The 25,884-nt window shown below is 35.5% G+C and overlaps 1 pseudogene; it reads right to left on the bottom strand.

Annotated features, from left to right (window-relative positions):
• Nucleotides 1–3,001: 3,001 nt before the first annotated feature.
• Nucleotides 3,002–3,559, bottom strand: LOC123607261 (annotated as a pseudogene).
• Nucleotides 3,560–25,884: the final 22,325 nt, after the last annotated feature.

Raw genomic sequence — 25,884 nt, 5'->3', positions numbered from 1 at the left:
GGGGGGGGTACTTTGGATTCAAAATTCAGAGTTCTTTTCTATGCCTCCCTTTTCTCATACTACATACCCTGCAGAGATGATATTGTCCACTACTCTGATTTTAATTTCCTTGCATATAGATTCTTGGGAAATATCCTGGGCCCCAGTGCAGTATCTCTTGCCCTAATGCCCAGCTGACAACAGCTCCCGATGTCTATAGTAAGTGAAACCTATAACCTGTTACCTGATTTGTCAGACTAATGATGCTCTTCCCTACTCTGGCTACACAGGCTACTACGATGCCATGTGGTACATTCAGTGGTCTTCAGACCCCAAAAGGGCACCCTCTCCACAGCCTATGGCATTGTGGATACTGCAGAGACATCACTGCTCCCTTTCTTTCCCCTTCTCTAGGGCTCTTTTACCAACTGGAAATTCTTTGGTGTGAGGTGGCAGGTCAGACCATTTCCCAGCTATCTGCAGCCTCCTTCTCTGGGGCTTAAAGGAAAACTAGAAAGTCCTGTGGAAAATGAGAAGTCTGCCTTTGCCCTTTCTCAACTGGTTATGCTACTGCCTTACATTCTACCTGGGTAGCCACATGTTGTAAATGGCATTCCCTTTAAGGGAACCTTGGAATTTTTCTAATATGTAGCTAGAAAAGTGAGAAACAAACATTCTTGTTTTAGAATTCCTGAAAATACATTCGGTGTTTCTATTGCTAGAATTATTACGGTGTGTACTGAGCAGAAGAGAAGGGAAGAACAAAGAGAATGGATTTATCCTGCAATTTCTGTCTTTCCTGAGTCAGCTCCCCTCTGGCAATGGGAATGGCTACTTTAATTTTCATTTTCCTCAGTTTACAATTTACTCTTCCCTTTTCTGGGGCCAATATATCAATATATACATAAATATAGTCAATATATATTCAGTAATATTCAATACTATATTCATTTATGTATATAATTATATATCATATTCAATTATACACACACACATAATGGGTTTTATTTCCCTGGAGAACCCTAATACAAGGTTTTATGTCCTTGAGTATCTGTTGATGAATCAAAGGTTAAATGAGATAGTGAAAGTAAGCATGTTTTCTAACTCTAGTTAAGTATGACATGGGGTAAATGGGCCAGTATATTGACCAACAGTGGGCTCTGATTGCCCACTTGGCCCACCAGACTACAGTGCAGAATCTGAAAGGAAACACTGCTAATATTTTCTACGATACAGAAGGATAGCCAAGTAAAAATTTTATGCATCAATTCATTAAGTCTCCAAAGACCATTTAATTTTAATGACTTTTACTGCATAATTCTGCAGTATAACATGATACGACTTCTGATCATGTCTTTCTGTGAGATTCTGGAATTTGTGTTAAAGATCACTGAAAGTTTGGAAATGACATCTCTAAAATTAAACTTTAGTGGCTATGGCCATGTTTATTTGCCAAAGGCAAGGTTGGTGAAGTAAATATATGATCTATTTCAGCTGGTTATGCAGCATCCTAATAAATGCACTGACTCATGCTGTGATTTTAGTCACTTGAGATGAGCTGTTTGGATTAAACCCTTTTCCCCCTGACTCAAAATATTTTTTTGTCTTATCTTTACTACCTTCTACAAATTTATGTAGACAGGCTGTGCAAATGGTGGAAGGAGGATAAAGAAACCTCTTTTGCTTTGAAAATTTGCATTTTGATTTGTGTGGTGTTAAAGTTGTTCAGAGGTGGTTAAAACTGGAAAAGAACCTGAGCGAAAATGGAAACAGCTGGGGGTATACAGCTAAGTGTTTTCCCTATAAATATCCATTGGAATTATTCAGGGAGAAAGAAGGCAAAAACAACAACAACAACAAAAAGATTTAGAAGTTTGATATTCCAAAGGGCACTAGAAATCGCTTAAAACAGAATTCTTTCATGCTAAAAGTAGAGAATACAAAAGTGTTAAGAAGGCAATTATCACCTGTAACCTAAATATCAATTAACTCTACATGGAAACTAATGGATTCATAAATTCTGAAAGTGAATTATCGCTTCCTCAAGGAAGAAAAACAGCATATTCATCCATTCATTCAGAAATTATTTATTAATAATCTAATGTGACAGGCAGTTGGGTTTCAGTCACAAAATATGAGAAATTGGTGAGACACAAACAAGCAATGAAACACATGGATAAACAAGATACCCAAAGGCTATAGGAAGTAATGTAGGAGAAATGAGCAGATGTTTAGATAGGGAAAACAGAAGTTCAAAGTGGGAAATCTTCCAGACAGGATAGTCAGGAAACACCTCTCTCTGTGACATTTCATCTGAGATCTAAAGAATAAGAGGAATCATAAGAAAATTGCTCAGGCAGAGCTGAGAGTGGATACAAAGACTCTAAGGTTAGAAATCTCCATGTCTCCAAAGAAGACAAAGAACACCTCAGCTGAAGAAAAAGCGAGGGGAAACATGAAGGGTAGAAACCCAGACATGAGTCAAATCACTCAGCATCTTATAGACCAGGATAAAGAGTTTTTCAATTGCATCCTAGCACAACAGAAAGCTATTGAGAGGTTTTAAATGGACAAGTGTTATGATCATGAATGATCTTTCAAAAAGATTTGTTTTGTGGGAAAATAAAAGGAAGAAATAGAAAAACACTCATTAATTAGAAGACTTCTAGGAATAGAGATGGGTAGGGGTTGGACTAGGGAGAGGCAGGACAAAGAATGTATTGTATAGACATGTATTTTGGAAGAAGAACTAAAAAAAAATGTGTATTTTGAGCACATATAACTTAAAAAGAAAGGAATTAAGAATGATTTTTGTCTACAGCAAGTGATGGTGCCAATATAAAAAATGGAAAATATCTAGTAGGTGGAGAGGGAAATCAGTTGATCTATTTTTTTGTGCTGTTTTTTTTTTTTTTTTTTTCATTAGAGGTCTGTCACTCATCTTTAAAATATCACAAATAGGTCTTAGGAATTATCCAGAATTTTTCTGTTTCCATATTGGACAACTTTTAAACCTTATTCATTACCCTGATAAATAAACTTTTCCTTTTTCAGAGGTATAGTGACCATCCAAATTTTTTCTAACAGTCTTGTTTTTAACTGTTGTGTCTTGCTGAATCAAAGCAGCTGAATTTGATACAAGTTTAATGTCATTTTCTTTAACAATAGTTCATCTGTCTGGACTTGAAATACTGAATAAGCAATGCCCCACATCATCTGAACCCTGTGAGTATATTTTTCAACCAAGAAACATTTAATTTCAATGAGAGATCCATTCTAAATAACAAGGTTGATGGGAGGTGGCACCAATCTCATCCTGTAAAAGAAGCCACTGTGATCCCCTTGATCATGTTCTATGTGACTACAGATAATGTGAACAGTCATCAGGGCCTTTCTATTTCCCCACTGTTTGTCAAAGTGTAGTCTCTTTTCATTCCAAGGAGACTGAATTCTACATTGATGTGATGGAAGTCCCTCCACAGAGTTCCTCCCAGGTCCTTGAAAATAATCGTGCATCCTTTCAAAGTGATGTTACATTTTCTGGAATGTCAACAGTCTGATTGCTGAGAATGTTCTTCATCTCAAAGTACATGTGGCAAAAAGCTCAAATGATCTGTTTTGAATGTATTATATTTTAATTGCCCCCAGGGACGATGTCAGAAAAACAGCTGAATATATGTGACTAAAGCTCAGAGAAGAGATCTGGACTGAAGATCGAATCTGGGAGTCATCAGCATATAGGTAAATATTAATTACAGTCATGGAACTAGTTAAGATCATTATTTGGCAACTGTTAGAGACCAAAGCTAACTAACATGTGTGGAGGAAACCTAGAAAGTCTTGTAACGTTAAACCTGAAATCTGAAACCTGAAACCATTTTGCTAAAGAAATTATCAGAGAGGAGTGATCCACACTCAATTTGGGTTTTATTTCCTGATTCATCTATACCTCAAATTCACTCTATTTAGCTATTCTACTCTATTCATTCTATTTAGTTATACAAGGCCTCTTGCATTATTCAAAGAAGCTCCTATAATTCTATCACTTTTATTATTTTTTTAGCTTATTTATTTTTGAGAGAGAGAGAGCAGGAGAGGGTCAGAGAGAGAGAGGGAGAGAGAATCCCGAGCAGGCTCCACACTGTCAGCACAGACCCTGATGTGGGGCTTGACTCACAAACTAAGATATCATGACCTGAGCCAAAAGCAAGAGTCAGATGCTTAACCAACTGAGCCACCCAGGTGCCCCATCTATCACGTTTATATACTATTTTCAAAGGACGAATTAGCACGTTAAAGAGATTGGTGATTTACATTAAGACTTCATTGGAACACTTAAATTTACAAATGACAAAGAGTGGGCTAATTAATGTGTTGACAAAGGTAAGTCTCAGGTGATCAATGACAGAAACAACTATCATAAAAACTCAGTAGTCCAGAGTGATGACCTGGAACATTAGAAAGAAATGAAATTAGTTGATATGAAAAGTTACATATTGCAGTTGAAATAATTACTCAAGTAGAAGATAGAGGAAACTTAACTCTGTAATCACTTTTATTTAAAAAAATAAAAGTTAAACTTCAATTAACTATGTGAATGCAGGTACTTAAAATGCAAATTTAAGCTGTGCGGTTATCAGTTCAAAATCAGACCTGAAGTGTAATCCAGGCCACCACCTTGCAGTCCTATGACTTTGGAGCCTATTTTTTTTCCTTCTCAGAGAGAGAGAGAGTACATGCATGAATGGGGGGCAGGGCAGAGGGAGAAGGAGAGAGAGAAAGAGAGAAAGAGTGAAGCGAAAAGAACAGAAAAGAAAGCAATCAGAAGAGAACGCACCAAGCTGCTATGATCTGACCTCTTCGCTTATTTGTATCTGTACCTATACACTCTGATTTCCCTTCTGTTACTTTGAATGAACAACCTATGCTATCAGTGAAGGACATCCCTTCCACGTACACCTGCTCAAACACATCACTCCAGAAATTTTTTTCTTTCTCTTGGATATTATTTATTTTCCCTCTTGACTAAATTATCCCCCTCCCAAAATATACACGATGTGCTATTTCTCCAATCTTGATAAAATGGGGAAAAAAGCAATACTAGGAATTTATCCGAAGGATACAAAAATGCTAATTTGAAGGGGCACCTGCACCGTAACATTTATAGCAGCACTATTGACAACAGCCAAAGTATGGAAAGAGCCCACATGTCCATCCACTGATGAATGGATAAAGAAGATGTGGTATTTGGGGCGCCTATGTGGCTGAGTTGGTTGGGTGTCCGATTTCAGCTCAGGTCATGATCTCACGGTTCATGAGTTTGAGCCCCGCATCAGGCTCTGTGATGACAGCTCAGAGCCTGAAGCCTGCTCCAGATTCTGTGTCTCCCCTCTCTCTGCTCTTCCCTGCTTATGCTCTGTCTCTCTCTCTCTCTCTCAAAATAAATAAACATTAAAAAAAAAGTTGTGGTGTATATATATGCAATGGAACACTACTTGGTGAAGAGAAAGAATGAAATCTTGCCATTTGCAACAATGTGGTTGGAACTGGAGGCTATTATGCTAAGTAAATCTGTCAAAGAAAGACATTGATATCACTCATATGTGGAATTTGAGAAACTCAACAGATGAACTTAGGGGAAGGGAAGAAAAAATAAGATAAAAACAGACAGGGAGGCAATCCTGTACTTAAGACAGTCTTCAGTACAGAGAACAAACTGAGGGTTGTTGGAGGGGGTTGGAGGTGTTAAATGGGTGACAGGCATTAAGGAGGGCACTTGGGATGAGCACTGGATGTCATATGTAAGAGATGAATCGCTGAGTTCTCCTGAAGCCAAGACTACATTGTATGTTAAAGTGTGTGGGGGGGGGGAAGCAATCCCTCAATACTACATACTTCAGCTACTTAGATTGCTCTCCCTTAGAGGAAAACTTCTATACAGTTCCTTTATAAGCTGCTCTTAGCTCCCTTTCCCCCATTCTCTCTTTAATGCAGTCCAATCAGTATTTCATCCCATATGCCACCAAAACATGCCTCAAGGTTATCACTATCTCCACATTGTTCGAAGCCAATAAATTCTCCATCCTCAGCTTATCTGAATGACCAGCAGTATTAATATGGCTGATGATGGCCTCCTTGATATACTCTCTTCACTGATCATCAAGGATTTCACGTGTTCTTTCCCCATTTTACTAGCTGCTCCTTCTCATCCCACTTTTAGTTTTATAATACCTACATGACCTCCTTACAAACTGGAAAGGCCCAAGCCTCAGTTCTAAGTTTAAAACTTCTTCTATACCACTACTCTCCTATGATCTCATCCATGAATTTTGTTAGCTGAAAATTTACAAATTTATATCACCAGCTCAGATCTCTCTGCTAAACTGTAGATGTGTGGCTGCCTACCAAAAGGGATACCTATTGTGAGGCGTTAGCAATCTCAAAGACTAAACTCATGACCTATACCCCCAACCCTCCAAACCTGTCCTTCCCACAATCTTTCTAAAAGCAGTAAATAAACCAACACCCTGTCCTTCCCATTGCCCAGGCCAAAAAAATGAAAACTAAAAAGTCATTCAGGAGTACTATTTTTTCCTCTTATACCTCTTCTCTGTCAGCACATTCTTTTGTTTTTACCTTCAAAATATATGCAGTATCTGAATATTTCTCATTATCTCTGCTACTTCTCTCTTGATACAAGCCACTATTATCACTTACTTGGATTATTGCAATAACCTTCTAATTCAACGTTTATTTATTTTTGGGACAGAGAGAGACAGAGCATGAACGGGGGAGGGGCAGAGAGAGAGGGAGACACAGAATCGGAAACAGGCTCCAGGCTCTGAGCCATCAGCCCAGAGCCCGACGCGGGGCTCAAGCTCACGGACCGCGAGATCGTGACCTGGCTGAAGTCGGACGCTTAACCGACTGCGCCACCCAGGCGCCCCAATAACCTTCTAATTCAGAAGTGTGCACTGTTCTCTGTAAAGCATTGAATAGAAAGTATTTCAGGTACTGCAGGCCATTAGGCCTCATTGTAACTATGTAACTCTACCATAATGTGAAAGAAGCCATCAACAATATGCAATTGAATAAATGTGGCTGTGTATCAATATTTGAAATAAAAATCATAGCCCATGATGTGTCTACTTAAAACTGCTTGCGGGAGTGCCCGAGTAGCTCAGTCAGTTACGTGTCCAAGTCTTGATTTAGGCTCAGGTCATGATCTATCTCATGGTTTGTGAGACTGAGCCCCATGCAAAGTGATTCTCTCTGTCTTCCCCTCCCCCCTCAATCTACTCCTTCCCCATGCACTCCCCCCTCTCTCAAAATAAACTTTAAAACAAAACAAAAAATAACTCCTTGTGTGCCCCATTTCATTCATAGCAAAAGCCAGAAATTCTTATTGCACACTGAGTTTTTAAATGATATGTTTCCCCACTTTTGCTCCCTATGATCCAGCCACATTGCTTTTTCTGCTGATCTTTGAAACCACCACACATATGAGGCATCTGTCTTTTCTGATCCCCCTGTTGAGAGAACTTTCTAGAACTCACACAACTGGAGAACTCACTCTTCACCTTCCTCAGTCCGTGGTCAGATGTCACATTTTCAGTAAAGCCTTTCCTCTCTAAGAAATTACAATCCCTTTCCTCCCAACATGCTCCATTCTCTTTTCCTGCTTAATTTTTTTCCGTAGAAATTTTTACCACCACCAGCTGGTGTGCTAAAAAGTTTAATTGTCTTATTTACCTGCCCTACCTCAGAATATATTCCCTTAGAATAACGGGATATACTTGATGATAATTTTAATTGTTCCTTACTTTATCCCTAGAGTCTAGAAAAGTTTCTGCTACAGGGTTGAAAACTAATAAGTAAGCGTTTGTTGAATGCAGCACTGTAGACGAACATAGGAAGGGAGAGAGAGGGTTAGTGGCTTACGTCTACAGAAGAGAAATTATTGTATCACATGATAGAAGTTATTGAAGGCTTTTAGTGTAATTTGCCAACTTTTGTCTCTAAATTTTTTACATGAAGTTTTGAGGCTGTTTTTGCCCCTCTGTCTCTATGATGGTTAATTTTTTGGTGTCGACTTTATTAGATTAAGGGGTGCACAGATAGCTGGTAAAACATTGTTTCTGGGTGTTTCTGTGAGGGAGATTCCTGAAGAGAGTAACATTTGAATGAGTGAACTGAGTAAGCAGATTGCCCTCCCTAATGTAAGCAGGCATCATCCAATCTGTGGAGGGCCAATATGGGACAAAAAAGTGGAAGAAGGATGAATTTGCTCTGTCTTCAGTTGCTCTAGAACATCAATCTTCTCTTGCCTTCGGACACCAGAGTTCCTGCTTCTTAGGCTTTATACTCAGACCTAATCCCACCAGTGGCTTTTCTGGTTCTTCAGCTTGAAGACAGCACATTCTGGGACTTTTTGGCCTCCTTAACTACATAAGCCAATTTCTATAATAATTCTCTTCTCTTCTCTCTCTCTCTCTCTCTCTCTGTTCATATTTCTATCTACTATAATTCTGCTTCTCCGGAGAACCTTGATGAATACAGTCTCCAAAATGAAAGTGACTATCTTTTTTTTTTTTAATGTTTATTTATATTTGGGAGGGAAAACAGAGCACAAGCAGCAGAGGGGCAGAGAAAAGAGACAGAATATGAAGTAGGCTCCATGCTCCAAGCTGTCAACACAGAGCCTGACACGTGGTTCAAATCCACAAACCACGAGATCATGACCTGAGCCAAAGTTGGACACTTAATCGACTGAGCCACCCAGGTGCCCCCAAAGTGACTATATCTCTAACAAGCTTTCAGTATTACCCAACAGAACCACATGCACATAGTCATATGTATACCATTTCAGTTCACATATTAATCTCCTATTTTCTCCTATTATGCTCACAAATGAAATACATAGATGAAATGTTTTACCTAAGATCAAAGAACTTCAGTGACTTCTTTAAAGCATTCTATGAACTTATCCCTCTAAACTCTAAACATTATTTTGATCGTTGGCTACTCTCACTAGATCATCATACTACTGAGCATGCTAACTAATATAGCTAGTATTTTGGAACTAATTTAACTGGTAATGCCCCAAATCTCACAGTTTCAGGTACAAAAAAAAAAGTACTGAATGAATGAAAGATTAGCAGTGCTAGAACCAGGGCTTGGGCTTTCTTACTTCATGTAGAGTCTTCGCTACAGCATGCTTCCTTTATAGTGACTTCACAAATACTTGTTAAAGAGGTAGAAGGATCCCTGGACTTTGGGTACAAAAAAGAAACAAAAGCCTTACATACAACTACTGTCATTCTAACTGGACAATAGATAATTTATGAAATGAAAAGACTAATAAAAGCAAACCACAAAATGAGTTCCACAAGTTTATTTTGAAAACAAATACAGTAAAAAATTAGTCACTGGCTGTGTCTAAAAAAAAACATGGGCAGAAGAAAGAAGAGCTAGTAGATAAATCCCTCCCATGACTCTATGACCGTGCTAGGCTTTGATTCTTGAACCACTGGCATCAATACCACACAGGATATTTATTAAGAATTCAGAATTTGTGAACAGATGCCATCCCAATTTCTGAATCTCTGGAGCTAACTCCAGAACCTAAATTTTTAACTATTTCCCAGATTCTTATTTACAATCAGAGCCTTGCTACTCATAATGTGCTCTGGAATCAACAGCAAGGACATCACTTGCGAATGTGCTAGTCATGACGCACAGTCTCAGGTCTCTCCTCAAACCTACTGAATCAGAGTCTGCATTATAACAAGATTCCCAGGTGATTGGAATGCAAATTAAAGTTTAGGAAGCACTGCTCTTGAGAGTATCTTCCTATAAGCAATGAAACATAAAGGAACTATTATTTCCCCTATTAGATAGCCTTTCTTTACACTTTCCCTTAATCACCCTCCAATGTTACTTTAAAGCCCTACATGGAAAATGAGCCATTAATTTACATAAGATGGAATTATGTAATACATAAAAACAGAATGTTAGAACAGGTAAGGACCTTGGAAAGTATCCTTTTGAACTCCTTCATTTTACAGATACAGAAAAATCAGCCTAGAGAGGTCATTTGGGTTCACAAAGATAACTGATATCTGATGGCTAAGCCAAGAACATATGTCAGGCCCCCTAATTCTGCTATTCTGTCTACTTTAATCATACACTACTTCCTTCCAAAAGAGTTTTACCCACAATTGGGATTTTACTAAAAATTTGGCATTTAACATATGGCATTTTTTTTTTTCAAAACAAAGTCAAATAGTTAGCATGGAAGAAATCCATTGTGTTAGTCACATGTGATCTCATCATTCTTTCTAAAAAGGGACTAATTACAAAAATGGGCTAGACTCCTCTGTAATCATGAAGATTATTTTTTAATCTAATTCATTTTTCAGGATAATTACTCAAAATCAATCACTGTCGGTTTATAACAATAATCAGACAGGAGTTAGAAAATATTGGTAATATTGCAGGGTTCAATTTCTTCCCAAGATACAAAGATCAAATCAATCCAGCAACTGGCAATTGCATTAACAACTATTTCTAAATGGAGTTTAGCTGCCTCATTTTACATTCCAGGCCCTTTGGTCTCCAATGTTCAATTTTTTTGTGTGGAAAAATATATGCACAGTGGATATAATATGGTATTTTAGAACTAATTACAGCCCCTTTCAGCTTCCAAAAAGAGGCTTTCTTAGCACAAGCAAATGTCTTCCTTGTTTCTTTCTTTGCGTTTTATCTAGTCAAAAAGGAATGACAAGTAACTCAGTCTTGAATGATTCTCTTTTGAGTTGTAAAAGGGGTAAATAAGAAAGGAATGTGCCAGTAAAGCAATAATACAGTCAATATACATGTTAATGGTGATGCATTCATACAGGGTTTGTTTCTCAAATAAACAACTTAAGCTAGTCTGCATTTTCATCCTAACATGTGTGAAATCATGTAGCACACTGCCAAACCCAGGGGTTCTAAATACATATTACTGTGGTTTTTATAACCCCCAAACCATAGTATAAGCATTGCCCCCATGTTTAAAGTCAGATTTTTTTAAAAGTCCACTAACTTCTGCAGAAGGGAAAGCATTAGATAACTCAAAATGTAAGTGTTTTTACTTAGAAATTGTGGAATCAAGTCAGTCAGGACACAATTTTAAGAGAGGAACCCAATTGAGTGGATTCAGATTGTAGAGTGGAGAAAAAAACTGTGCTGACTCATTGTCCATCTGACACTGTTTTTCTGGCCAAATGCTTCATTATATAAAGATTTCTTCTTTGGTATGGCCACTTGCTCTTAAAATTGCTATATCTCAGTGCTCACAGTGACCTCAAATGTCTCAGGGAACAATGCAAGTACAGTGGGTTACCAAGTATTTACAAGAGACGGATGACTCAGTTGGTCTAAAATGGTTCTAGAGGAATCAATCTTGAGGCAGCATTAGATATCCATTTGATAAATATTTTAGCCTAAGCTTCAGTTTCTTCTCTAAACTGGGGATACAAATATATACTTTAGAAGGTCCTGGATTAATGTTATGCCGCAGGAAATCAGGTGCCCAACTGAAGTTAGACACCAAGCACTACTGATTTCCTTTATCCTTTTCACATGGTGGTCTCATGACTTCCTGTGTGTCTTCCTAAAAACAGTAAAAACTACAGAATTTGGCAAAATCCATTCAGTTGGATTAATTTACATATCCAAGAGCAGACCAGCCTGTAATGGTCCTTTGGCAGTTGGCAATCAGGAGGATAGTACCTTTTGATTACTTGATCATATTACATCACCTCTATGTGTGCTAATATGTTTGGAATTCAGGCTAAAGGATACCACAAGAAATTTGATTTTAGGAGTCTCAACTGTAAGGTAAATGATGACCAGAGCTTATATTTTGACCAGGGAATTTTCATGTGAAAGCAATTACCAATTGCTTTGTCAATGGAAAATATCAGGATTAGAAGTGCAAACTACTCGTAACTCTTCAGTGGTCACCAATAGTCTCAAATCAAAACCTGGTAAAAGTAGGTAAATAAAAAAAAAATTCTCCAAGACTGCAATCAGCCATTTTTTTCAATTTCATCCACCCATATTTCACTTAATTGAGCCAGGAGGATATAATATTCAATTGAGGGCAATATAGGCTTTAAAATAATGACTGAGTCCAAAATTCATAACGGGAAATTTTGTTGCCTACAAAAATAGTGAAACGTATTATTAAGATCTTTGGGAGTATGTTCTTAGGCTGTGTAAGCACCATGAATTTAATTCAGGAAAACAATTTTCTTTTGCTAGACTTTTCTCTGCTGCTGAATGAGTTTCATTAGGATGTACTTGAATTTTTAGTATACCACACAAACCAAAGCATATAGTGTAGAATTAGGAATGGGTTTAAAAAAAACGTAACGATAGTCAAGTGAATTTAGTATGCATGCCTGCACTGCATTGGACACTTAGAAGCTTGAAAAATTAGCCATACCATAAATAGTGGTTTGATTGTACTGAGTTTCCACATGAAGAGAAAATGATCTAATTCATACTGAGAGTGAAAAAACAAAAACAAAAACAAAAACAAACAAACAAAAATCAATGTCATGAAAGAGAGAACTTTTGGAAGATGAGAATTGTATTAGTTTTTTAGGGCTGCCATAACAAAATATCACAGACTGGGTGGCTTAAACAATAGAAATTTGTTTCTCACAGTTTTGAAAGCTGGAAATCCAAGCTCAAGGTGTCAGCAAATTTACTTTCTCCTGAGAACGCTTCCTTGGCTTGCCCATGAGGAATCTTCTTGGTGTGTCCTCACATCATCTTTTCTCTATATGCATGCTCCTAGTTCCTTTCTCTTCTTCAGGATACTAGACATACTGGAATAAGGCCATACCCTACTGCACTTATTTTAACTGAATCACCTTTTTGGAGATCCTATCTCCAAATACAGTTACATGGATTAGGGCTACCCATATAACCTCATTTAACCTTAATTACCTCTTAAAAGTTTTTATCTTCAATTATGGTTACAATCTGTGGTACAGAGGGTTGAAATTCCAACATATGAATTTAGGGGAGTGCATAATTCAGCGCTGGCATGTGGCCAGGAACTGGTTCTTGCTATAATGTTACTGCTATAAAACTGACTCCCTTTTATGAACACAGTCACTTATAAAATTCTTGGGTGTTTTGTTACATATCTGTCATTCTATCACTGTTGCAGTTCTTTAGGTTGGTTATTGACAGGCATAATATATTATATTTTTGTTGGACCTTGTTATTCTAAGACTTTTTTTGTAAAAATCTTTTACTTGTAACAGAGTTAATAGCTGAGCATAAGATTAAACAATACATTTGGTATCTCAGTTTCCTTTAAACTTTTCATTGGAGGGGCACCTGGGTGGCTCAGTCAGTTGGGCATCTGACTTCAGTTCAGGTCATGAATTCAGGGTTTGTGGGTTTGAGCCCTGTGTCGGGCTCTGTGCTGACAGCTCAGAGCCTAGAGCCTGTTTCGGATTTTGTCTCCCTCTCTTTTCTGTTCCTCTCCCACTTGGACTCGCTCTCTCTCTCTCTCAAAATAAAAGATCTTAAAAATTTTTAATAAAAAAAAGAAAGAAATAAAAGAACTTCTCCAGCATTTGCTGTCTCCAGAGGAAGATTAATCTGAATATTAGATATAGGGAAAACTCCTGAAAATATTTGCATTATCTTGACTGAGCAGAGCCATAAAATTAATATCATATGGACTCACAATATGTCTCTAATCATCTATATGACACACATGTTCAGACACTATGTCTATGATTTTGTCTTATAGCACATTAGGATGTGACAAGACAAGATGTGTCCTTCTGGGTTTCCCTTCATGCAAATTGGGTTTCCATTTTCTTAAAGACAAGAAGGGAGTTCCTTTGAATTTCCAAGCCACACTGCAAAACTTGTACTTCAACTCTACTATATTTTACCATACACTTTATTTTAAATCTCTATTTCATTCTTTTCCTAATAAAAATATTTACTCCTGAAAATTTTTATTACAAGAAAAAGTCGCATTCTAGGAATAGATTGAACAACAGTAAAGGTTAAGTTTAGGTTTTATATGGAAAGATTTATAATCTTATCACAAATATTTCAAGACAAACAATTCACACCAAATATGACTTTATAAACATCTATTTTTTAAAAAATTTTCCCCCAGGGATCAGGGATTTTTTGAAGGGTAAGAAAATTCATTTTATTGTCTTACTTGCAAGTGGTTATTTGTTTGGAAGCAATAGAAACCGACAGAAAAAATATTTGTAGGATACTATGCAGTTTACAGGATTGAAGAAAGAGTTTAGCATTCAGTTCTAAGAAAGAATAGATATCAGGAAGGTTCTGGCAAGCTTAATCTCCTAGAAATTGAGTGCACAGAGAATAGAAATGCTACTAAAATTGGAATTTATTAGAGATTATCAGATAATATTAAGATATTGCAAAGATTTATGGCAGAAGGATGAGAAAATAAACAACCCTTAACTAAAATGCTATAAAATAATCTATAGTTTAGATCACTGGAAGTACAAGATAAAGAGAAAAGATTTATCATGTAGAAATTGTGCTAAAAATAAGCACAGATCACTAAGATGGCTCAGTGTTCTAAGATTTTCTTCTAACTTTCAAATCATACTGAGTAGAAATAAAGCTTTGAAAAAGTGGCTAAAATGGCTAAAGCAGAGCTCTATCAGTATTTTTAAGAAATATATTTTTAAAAATAATAAACCACACAACAAATAAGACAAAATACAAGAAACAACATTATTCTTGGCTTGGTTTATGCCATTAAGAACCTGTACCTTATTCTTTATAAAGCAAAAGATGTTGACTCAACCAACATTAATCTATTAATGTAGGAACACTGAAGTTAGCCAATTATTCAAGTCCATCAACAAACTCTCCCCAATTTTATTATATTTAACATTTACATGATATTATCTAACTCAATATCATATAAAAGATATTACAAAGAACATATTGTATTTGAAAGAAAAAGTACATAATGGGTGACTCTGAGGAGAAAAATAGAAAGATGGAATAAATGAGCCAAAATAATTTAAAAATGTAATTGAAGAACATTTCTGAAGCTAAAGAGTTGAACTTAAGGGCTTAAAAGTAAAAGTTAAAACAAATCATATAATATATGTTTTAAAAATATTTTCTTTAGCTTCTTCCATAATAATACTCAACTTCAGAATACAATGTAATAATACCTAAAATATTCTGAGAGAAAGGACTGTAGCATAAGAAATTTATATGTAAGCAATCTGTCTTTCAAAAATATAGTAACAAATATGCATTCTCTAGCAAGCTTGGATACTGAGACTACAGCATATATGAAAATTATATTAGATGATAAGCTACATTAGACTAACATATTAATTAAACTGAAAAATCCTAAAATAGAGATACTGTGGTGAATAGATTTTGGATATATGTAAGTATAAAGCTAGTACTCAATAAAGGAGAGAATTAAGTTTTCATAACTGCAAATAAGTAGCAGGTACCTTGACAATTTAAAAATAAAAGTAAAATTTAAAATATTTAGAGAGACAAAGGAAAAAGAAAAAGAAGTGAGATAATTTCCTTATCATATTTGTCAAGACTTCAATATAGCCTAAAATTGAAATATACTATTACAAGAAACATATATAATGAACTCATAACCTTAAGGGTCTTCATAATATTTCTTTTATAATTGGAGAAATTTCTTTAGATGCTTATGTCTTTTATTATAAGGAAATTTAACAACTGTTTCAGTTTGACCTTATATTCCTTTGTAAAGTATATTTTATTTAATGGTTTATATTAAAATAATATATAATGTTTTTAAAATTAATTCTATTTCTATGCCTTTATATTTTTATAGATATTTTATAGAAATAACCAATGTTTCTAAATTGTTAACAAATGACAATATCTCAGATACTTACTGTGTTTGTTTGTTTGTTTCTTTTTTCTTTCTCCATTGCATTTTTTGGACTACCTTGAATTTTTTCCCTGCTGTATACAATCTCAACAGAAGAGAAGATCCATCATTCCTTAAAAAAAGTGTACTCTGTATGATAATATATAGAGAGATGGAATATTTAAAATATTAACTCATAACAATATAACCTGGAGGGAATAATTGTAACTATTTTGGAGCTGACATGAAGATTAATGGTAACAACTTAGAACTGTTTTGAGCACATAGTAAGAATGCAGTATTCATTAACTTTTCCTTCAACTAATCACATTTATACTAGTAGAGTTGTGATTTTTACTTAAACAAGAATTTGATAAATTATAATTTGCAAATACTGCTATTGTATGTTTCTTTTTTCTCCTGGAAAATGGAAATAACAGTAACTACTGAATCATTATTATGAGGTTTAAAGGAAATCATTACTTAAATACAGATGCTGGGGTGTTGTCTAGGCTACCTCTCTAATTGAGTCAGTCTCTTACACCATCGTTGTACCCATCCATAATTAAATATGTGCTATCGCTAAAGTATTGTACTCGACACTCCAGACAGTGGTGAACAAGACAGATCACTCATAGACATTCAAGGTCTCTCATGAATAGTTAGAATTTTGAATGGTAAATCTTGTCATATGCAATTTCTAATATCCTGATTAATATATTCAATACATTTCAGTGTTGGTTTTAAAAGACTTTAATTGTTTAAGCTACATTTTATTGAGTTTATTTGTATCCTTGTATAAATTAATTCTGACACAATTTTCATTCATAATTTACTGAAAATGTCAATAAGTTTTTAATATTCAATAGTGATTCAAATGGGGTTTTGACCTAAATCCTAATATGTTCCATATCATTTCTTTTGGAAGACTAGGAGGCTATGCTTAAAGAAAAAGAAGTCGTAAAGTCAAGAGATCCTCACTGCCCAAAAAAACCAATGACTTTGCAATAGAAACCACCATGTATTCTTACTACAATTTAATTACTTTTTGACAAATTCTCTTAGTGTTTTATAAATTAATAAATTATTTTAATTAAAGCAATGCATTTCTTTAGTAAAAGGGCATTATAATATACTGGCATTGAAAATAATAAATTACCAAATTTATAAAGTCAAACACACAAAAATCCAATAATGAACACATTCCCTAAAAATTATCTGTTTAACACGGAGTACAAATCACTATCCAATATAGTCCTTTAAGGGTCAAATTTTAAATTATCTTTAAAATAGGTAATTCTTTAGATAAAAAGTTGAATATTTAAGCTAAATATTTGCAAACCCTCAAACATATAGTAAGAATATTATGTTTTAATGTTTAAGTCTTAAATATTTAATAATTTTCCAGCTTTATACTATACATGATTCACATAATGCTTCATTATATTACTAGCAATTCAGGTAAATGATGTCACTTTTTGTAATTAGAATTCTCTACTATATATTTTGGTATTGAGTATGCTTATAAATATAAAATTTATAGAATAATTCTTAAATGTTATCCCAATAACGTAAGTTTACCCTTGAGAAGAAATGATCAGAAATAGCATGGTTTTAGTCAAAATGTGACTCCAAGTCATTATACAAAAGTGCTATTCCCCTTGGTTAGCCAAGAAAGTGTTGAAATTGAGTAACCAAGAGAAACTAAAATGCTATTAGATGAACAGAAAATCAGGAACATGCAGAGCGAACGGTAAAATGTCTTGTCACAAGAGGTAAGTAGTATTGTAGGGACTAAACCAGTAATAAAATCGTTGAGGGGAAATCTTTATCAAAATGTTCCAGCTGAAAAAAAGATACAGCAACTAGAAGGGAAAGCAGGCAGTTCAAATTGCCTCTGAAACAACTATACTGCCTCCAGAAGGAAATGTTTTCACTGTTCTGGAATTTTTAACAAAAGCATATGTCCAGACTAGAAAAGGTTCAGCAATCTCAAACACCTCCAGTGGGAACACACACATAAGTAAAGATTTTCTAAACATCATATTCACAACACATAACAAAATCTTCAAATAAATACGCAAATATCTTATAATTACCACACATGTATCTTTAGAATTTAACATGGATATTCAAAAAAGATTTTCTTCCATGAACGTTCTTTTATTGTTTTTTTTTTTTTAAAGTTTATTATACTTGATTTGAGAGAGGGAGCATATGTGAGCAAGCAGGAGAGGGGCAGAAAGAAAGAAGCCCAAGCAGGCTCCACACTGTAAGTACAGAGTCCAATGTGGGGCTTGAACTCAGAAACTGTGAGATCATGACCTGAGCAGAAACCAAGAGTCAGATATTTAACTGACTGAGCCACCCAATGACCCTCCTCTAAGAACGTTCTTTGGGAGTGTTAATGAGAAATTATTCTAAACAGAAAATCTAAATAGTCAACAAAAGGCAAATGGATAAATTAATTATGGTAAGGCCATAGAATCATGAGCGCTCTTTTGGAAAACCCCAGTGAATTGTGTCTTCTTTAATCTCATCTATTTTCATTCTTTTGGCATATTTTTCTCTTCAGTTCTTTTAAAAACCAGTTCTTTTCTTCTATGATGTTTAACAAACTCCTAAAAAAATTTCTCTTTTTCTTTCCTCTCAAATACCCCTTCTTCCCACCTGACTAACTTTTATTCAATCCTCAGGATTATACTTAAATGCCCTTTCTTCTATTACTTCTTCCCTGAATTCACAAGTCCCAGTTAAATACTCCTCAGGTGCATTCCTAAAGCACAATGAATCTTTGCTCCTATCACCTTTATAATACAATGCTTTCTAAATTTTTTTCTGTATTGTTCATTAGATGTTAAGCTCCCTGAGAAAAGCCATTATATGTACTTTATTCAATGCTATATTCCAAGTGCTTATTATGTAGTGAGTATTAAGATATATGTTTAAATAATAATTACTAAACCTTTGGGTAAATAAAATGAATATCTGTTCACTATTCATGTAATAAATAATATATGAGATTTTGCTCTATCAGCCTAATAAGGAAGAGCTACTATTCTTCCCACCAAATGTAAACTTTGAAGAATACAAAAATATTCTTATGGAATCACAGAAGAGCAACTAAACCACTAAGGATTTGAGAGACAAAGGTCCCGGTGGGGTGCAGGGAGGGGAGGGGGGATGTATTGAAAAGAGTCCTGTATTCACCACTGCTTTTTCCCTTAGGGATTTTTTTTTTTCTAATTTTCAATGCAAGGCATAGAGTTGAAACAGAACGTTATGGCTTAGAGAATGAAAAGTCACTTAGTTAAGAAGTGAAAAATTAGAGTTCAAGGCTCCAATGAAGCAAGAAGGAAGGTAGGAGCTAAGATCATTCTGGATGTAAAGAGACAATAAAGATAAGAATCTAATATTTTATACAGTCTCCTCAAGAGATTTGGCGATTCCTAAACTGCAGATGCATTGGGTAAGTGCTTAAAAGGCAGTTGTTAACAGGCTAAACTCTCATTTTAGAAATATTATGGCATTAATGAGACAAACATTGGAGTTTAAAGTCCACCAACAAAGAAGAGCATTTCTAAATGCTTTTAAATGAGATTCTGGAATCAGTCGCTGATTGGTTGAAGATAATTTTCCTGAAAGGAGGAAATTAAATTTTTTCCTGGGAAGATATAGCCAATCCTTATTCTTCAATGATTTCATAAGTGCAAATTTGTCTCCTCACTAAAATTTGTAGTCCCCCAAATATCAATACTTAGATTTTTTTTTTAATTTTTTTTTTCAACGTTTATTTATTTTGGGGACAGAGAGAGACAGAGCATGAACGGGGGAGGGGCAGAGAGAGAGGGAGACACAGAATCGGAAACAGGCTCCAGGCTCTGAGCCATCAGCCCAGAGCCTGACGCGGGGGCTCGAACTCACGGACCACGAGATCGTGACCTGGCTGAAGTCGGACGCTTAACCGACTGCGCCACCCAGGCGCCCCAGATTTTTTTTTTTTACAATCATGGTGAACATGAACAGAGTGATGAAAAATTTGAATTGCCCAGATGCTCACATTCTCTGTTGATGTTGAACAGGTGACACTCTGCCTCCTTGTTTCAGTTCTCATACCGTAAACAAGTCTCTGTTTTGTGATATATTTAGTGCCAAACTTTTTGCATTATTTTTATTTTTTGTGATTTCATTGTTTAAAATGAGCTCAAAGCATAGTGCTAAAGTGCTGATTAGCGCTCCTAATTGTAAGAAGGTTATATTTGCCTTATGGAGAAAATGCACATTAGACACACATGAGTTATAGAGCTATTGGCCAGGAGTTTAATGTTAATGAATCAACAATGCATATTAAATAATGTCTCTTTAAATAGAAACACACATAAAACAAGGGTCTGTTTGATTGATTGATGACAATATATGACCAGATGCCCCTAGGAACCTAATTCTGTGTTTCCTCAAGGAACACTGGTTCAATATTCACTCGTCCAATGACTTTATACCATAACTACCAAAATAGTGAGAATTGACCACACCATAATCCAGAGGCTCTAAAATTATTTTAAATAAAACATTAGGCATTTATTTAAGAATACAGTTGTGGGAGCAAAAGGACTCAGAGACTAAATATATATACATCTTATATATATATATTAAATATATATATATATATAAGATGTATACATATATATACATAAAATCAAGATATTAGGATTATTAGAGAACAAAGAACACAATTAAATTTGAATTTTGTTATGAATGTTAACTTTGTCATGATAATGGTAATAAACACTCTGCAATCCATATAATACTCACTGCCAACAACAGCATGTATAGCTCTTATTGTCTTACTAATTTTTCATTTGACAGTTTAGATGATAGGACTTAAAATAATTTATTAATATATCCCTACAATAAATAAACAGATATGAAATGCGACTGAAGGGCTAGAATCCATAGATAGCAGTTAAATAGAAATTCTGAGATTGAAAAACAAATAATAATCAATAGATGTATTTAAAAGCAGACTAGCCCAGCAGAAAAAGGCAATTAGGCAACTGAAAAGGTGTTGAATAGAAAACACCTAGACTGAAGCAAATGCATGAATAAGTAAAATGGAAAATATGGAAAAGAGTGAAAGAGAGACATAGGAAATAAGGAAAATATTAAATATATCTTTAATTGGAGTATAAAAAATGATGAGAGAGAATATGAGGCAGAATCAACATTAAAAGAAGTATTAGTCAAAATTTTCACAAACTGATAGACCATATCTTGTCACAAATTTTAGAAGCTCTTTGAACTTCAAACATAACTGATAACAACAATAACAACAACAACAACAACAACAACAAACACACTCAGGTACATCATGGTAAAACTGCTATTAACCAAAAACAAAGAGAAAAATTATAGGAGCAATCAAAAATAAAGAGAGGAGAGATTATTTTCAAAGGGCTAATGGCAAGACTGATACCTGACTTTTTAACAAAAACATTGAAAGCCAAAGACATTGGAATGACAGCTTTAAAGGACTAGAAGTAAATAGTTGTCAATCTAGAACCTATATTCGGTAAAAATATTATTTTAAAATGAGGACAAATTAAAAAAAAATTGAACTAAAAATAACTGACCAAATGCATGGACAGGAGTCCCACGAGGTAGAAGGAAGTTCAAAAAAGTTCTCCAAGCGGGGCGCCTGGGTGGCGCAGTCGGTTAAGTGTCCGACTTCAGCCAGGTCACGATCTCGCGGTCCGTGAGTTCGAGCCCCGCGTCAGGCTCTGGGCTGATGGCTCAGGGCCTGGAGCCTGTTTCCGATTCTGTGTCTCCCTCTCTCTGCCCCTCCCCCGTTCATGCTCTGTCTCTCTCTGTCCCAAAAATAAATAAACGTTGAAAAAAAAAAAAAAAAAAATTTAAAAAAAAAAGTTCTCCAAGTAAAGTGATACAATTCCAGATGAAGGTATTATACTATGGAAATAAACAAAGACTACCAAAAAGAATAAGTGTGCATATTAATCTAAATAGATACTATTTAAGACAGCAATAATGTTGTCTCATTATTTAAATACATGTAGGAATGAGAGCCATGGGAACAATAAAAAAAAGGGTGAATGAAGAGAAGTTTAAAAAAAATTTTTTAATGTTTATTTATTTTTGAGAGTAAGAGAGAGAGAGTATGAGTCGGGGAGGGACAGAGAGAGAGAGAGAGAGGGAGACACAGAATCTGAAGCAGGCTCCAGACTCTGAGTTGTCAGCACAGAGCCCAACATGGGGCTAGAACCCACAAGCAGTGAGATTATGACCTGAGCCGAAGTCGGATGCTTAACCAACTGAGCAACCCAGGCGCCCCAAGAGAAATTTGTACCGATATTTACACAAAGAGGTGGTAAAAGTACTTAAAATATACTTTTATAAGGATGGATATCATAATCTCTATATTTAGCAATTCATTTCTAAAAAATAATGTCCAATAAATTTGACACTGTTGGAGATCTGATCCTGAGTCATAATAGTGGATACAGTTTTTCCTGGCTTTCACCCTCTCTCCCTCCTTTTTGGGAAACTACTTACTACCCCAAGTAGTTGCTTCAGCAGAAGCAAAAAGGAAAATCATGTTATCCTGTGCCCATAATCACTGTCACCTTGAGGTTGTTGAATCTGATGGACTGCATGTAGGAATTAAGTAAAGGGAAGAATCTGCTTACCAGCCAAGAGGATAGAGGTGCTATTCATTGAAACATGTTATATTAAGGAAATATAAGTGAGCCAGTAACCCACAATCCTAACAGAGGGGAGCACGGAAGGCACAAAAAGTGAAACAAGCCAACTAACAAGTAACCTACGCAAAGAAATAATTTTTGTTATGAAATTATATAAAATACTAAGTGGTTAACATAAATTAGATTCTAAGAAAATCAATCAATATATTAAAAATTGTGTAATTTGAAATCTGTACCTACTGAAGTTTCCAGAAATACTAATATTGATAAACATTTCAAATCCTTCCAATGACAATGTATATTTATGTATACAATATTACCAAATTCCATGCAGGTGGATGAGAATGATGTTTACCCTAGAGATTATACACAGAACAGGGAAATTTAAATATAAACATTGCAGGTCAGAGGTAGTATGAGATAAGTACTTTCACCAGTTGAACTCCATGAGAGAGTAAATATCTTCAGATAACAATTTAAATCATGCTTCTGAGCAGGCACCTTGATGATTTAAATACCTAAAATCAGCAGTTTTCCTGTCCATTTGTGTTATCCAAAAAGACTTCTTCCTGCTCATAAAAGATCCTTAGAAAGTAGGTCTTACTGACCTTGAATGTCTTCAAAAACTATACCATGATACTATACCCCATTACCATCATGAGGGAAAAGTACCATATCACATGTATTTTCTCCAAAAGCATTTGTTAAAAACATACTACCTTACTATACCCCATGGAGTAAGGGAGGCAAAAAAGAAATAATAATAAAAATGATAGATATTCCTGCCCAATAGATATATCAATACAGTATATAATGGAGACTAATATATTTGAAAAACTCGAAAGAAGTCAGTGTAACTGTATTGTAATATTTAGAGAAAAGTATTGATAAGTGAGGCTGGAGAGATATATCACACACAAATCATTCATAGCTAAAAAGAGCTATACTGAAGAGTTTGGCCTTTATCTTGAAGGAAATAAAACCATATTAAAGGCTATTCCACTGCATAGTGCCAAGATCAGATATGCGTATTTTAAAGGATCCCTTTGCTGCTATACACAGAATAGAGTGAGTGACGTTATTACAATAATTAAGTAGAGACACAGTGGTAAACCTGGCTTCGGAAAAAGTGTTGTTGGCATTGGGAAAGATAGGGGAGGGCAGATTTGAGAGACATTTAGTGAGAAAATTCAGTAGAAGTTATTTATGAATTGGACAGGGAGAGTGGCAAAAAGGTGGGGCAGGGATGGACACTGAGAATAACATCAGGCATTAGGGCTGGCAAGAGTGAATGAACACTGATACCAAACAGTTGAGCAATACATCTTGCATCCATCCTCTATGTGTGGCTTTTTTATGTGTGGCTTCCATCCTCTCGGCAACACCAAAGTTCTCTCAAAGGCCCTTAATGATACTCTGTCTCCAAAACCAGCAATTATTTCTTAACTTTCCTTCTTGGTGTTTTCTATAGTTCTTAATAGGTTCCCTTGGTTCCTCTTACTTCCTTGATTATTCCTGATATTACGTTTTCATGGAGGATTTATTCTCAGCCAAATTTTTAGTCATGTTACCTGTTTTCATTGATAGTACCACTCACCCCCCAAATAATACAGTCAAAACCTCAGACTCATTTTAACTCCTTTCTTTTACTCTCTCCTATCAAATTGGTTGGAAGTCTTATTGATTTTTCCATCTAAAATATCCTCTCATTCACCTCACATTCTTCAATCTTACATCCTCATACCACTCTACATACTTGCATTTTTTTTTTAATTTTTTTTAACGTTTATTTATTTTTGAGACAGGGAGAGACAGAGCATGAACGGGGGAGGGTCAGAGAGAGAGGGAGACGCAGAATCCGAAATAGGCTCCAGGCTCTGAGCTGTCAGCACAGAGCCCGACGCGGGGCTCGAACTCACGGACCGTGAGATCATGACCTGAGCCGAAGTCGGACGCTCAACCGACTGAGCCACCCAGGCGCCCCTACATACTTGCATTTCTACAGTGCTTACTTTCTTCCAGGTCCCGCCAAAGCCAAATCTACCCCTCCTCATTTCAGCTTATATATTGTTGACATATAAACTGAAGACAGCTCCTTAATTTCCCATTGTTGTTAAAAATAATTTGAGTTGGGTTTCTATGTCTTACAACCAAGAATCTAATAGAGTAAACTCTTTTCATTACATTTCTTAAAATTATAACTAATTACTTATTTATTATTTATCTAACAAAATTATTATGTATAATTATTTGCTCAACATTTGCCACTCCTGCTAGGTTAGAAACTCCACGCTGCAGGCAAGGATCCTATCTGCCAGGTCCCAGCAGAGGGTCAAAATAAGTCAAAGATCAAATCAATTTCCAAAAACATTAAAATACTTGAAAATTATATTTAAAGTTCTGTGTATGTCTTTTGCTGGTCAAATAAAAACTATTTTCTTATTTATAAACAAAACCTGGAAACTGGAGCCTACCTAAATCCAGGGGAAAAGATCACTTTAAAAGCAGCAGCCCACGTAGGTGGCAATTAGGAAATGGTGAAACTTTGTGTGGTATGGGAATGTGGAAGGTAGGTACTTCTGGGAGGATCTGAGTTGAAACTTTTAACTTACAAACAGTATTTCTGGGCTAACCAGTCTTTAAAAGAAATGATTTGAAAGTCCATTATAAGTTTCAATAACATTTATTTGATAAACATTTACCAACACAACTTGATAACTTATAGCTGGAAGAAAGCAGGACACCACAGTCAAAGGAGACTATTTGCAAAGATAAGGATAAACAAGGTTTGGAAAAAGCAACCGCTGCAGATAGTGTGTCTGCTGCACAAGGTTCAAAGTAAGATGTCACAGCTTATTTTAATGCAAAGGTAGCTTGATTAGCCTTTCTGGCATCTTCAATATACTGTGAGCAAGGTGAGGGGAAAGACTCTGTCTTATTCATAGCTGCAAATGTAGAATAGCCTGATATATCATAGAAGCCCAGTTAACATATATGAAAACAAAAGAATGAGGCAGGCTCCTATCTCTTGCTAAAAAGTATAGACTTTGTTCTGCAAAATTTATGGCAAGGTTTTTTGACAAATGAATATATTCATCCAAGTCTGGAGAGGGTATTATAGAAGGGAGAAAGGAAAAGTCTGAAAACAGTTGCAATATTAAAAACAAAAAAAAAAAAAAGGGAAAAAAATAGTTGGAAGGCAATATGAGTGGGGTGTAAATTAAAAAAGAAATTGCA

The sequence above is a fragment of the Leopardus geoffroyi genome, chromosome A2 (assembly GCF_018350155.1).
Source record: "Leopardus geoffroyi isolate Oge1 chromosome A2, O.geoffroyi_Oge1_pat1.0, whole genome shotgun sequence".
NCBI classification, from domain to species: domain Eukaryota; kingdom Metazoa; phylum Chordata; class Mammalia; order Carnivora; family Felidae; genus Leopardus; species Leopardus geoffroyi.
This window is presented reverse-complemented; position numbering and strand designations above follow the sequence as displayed.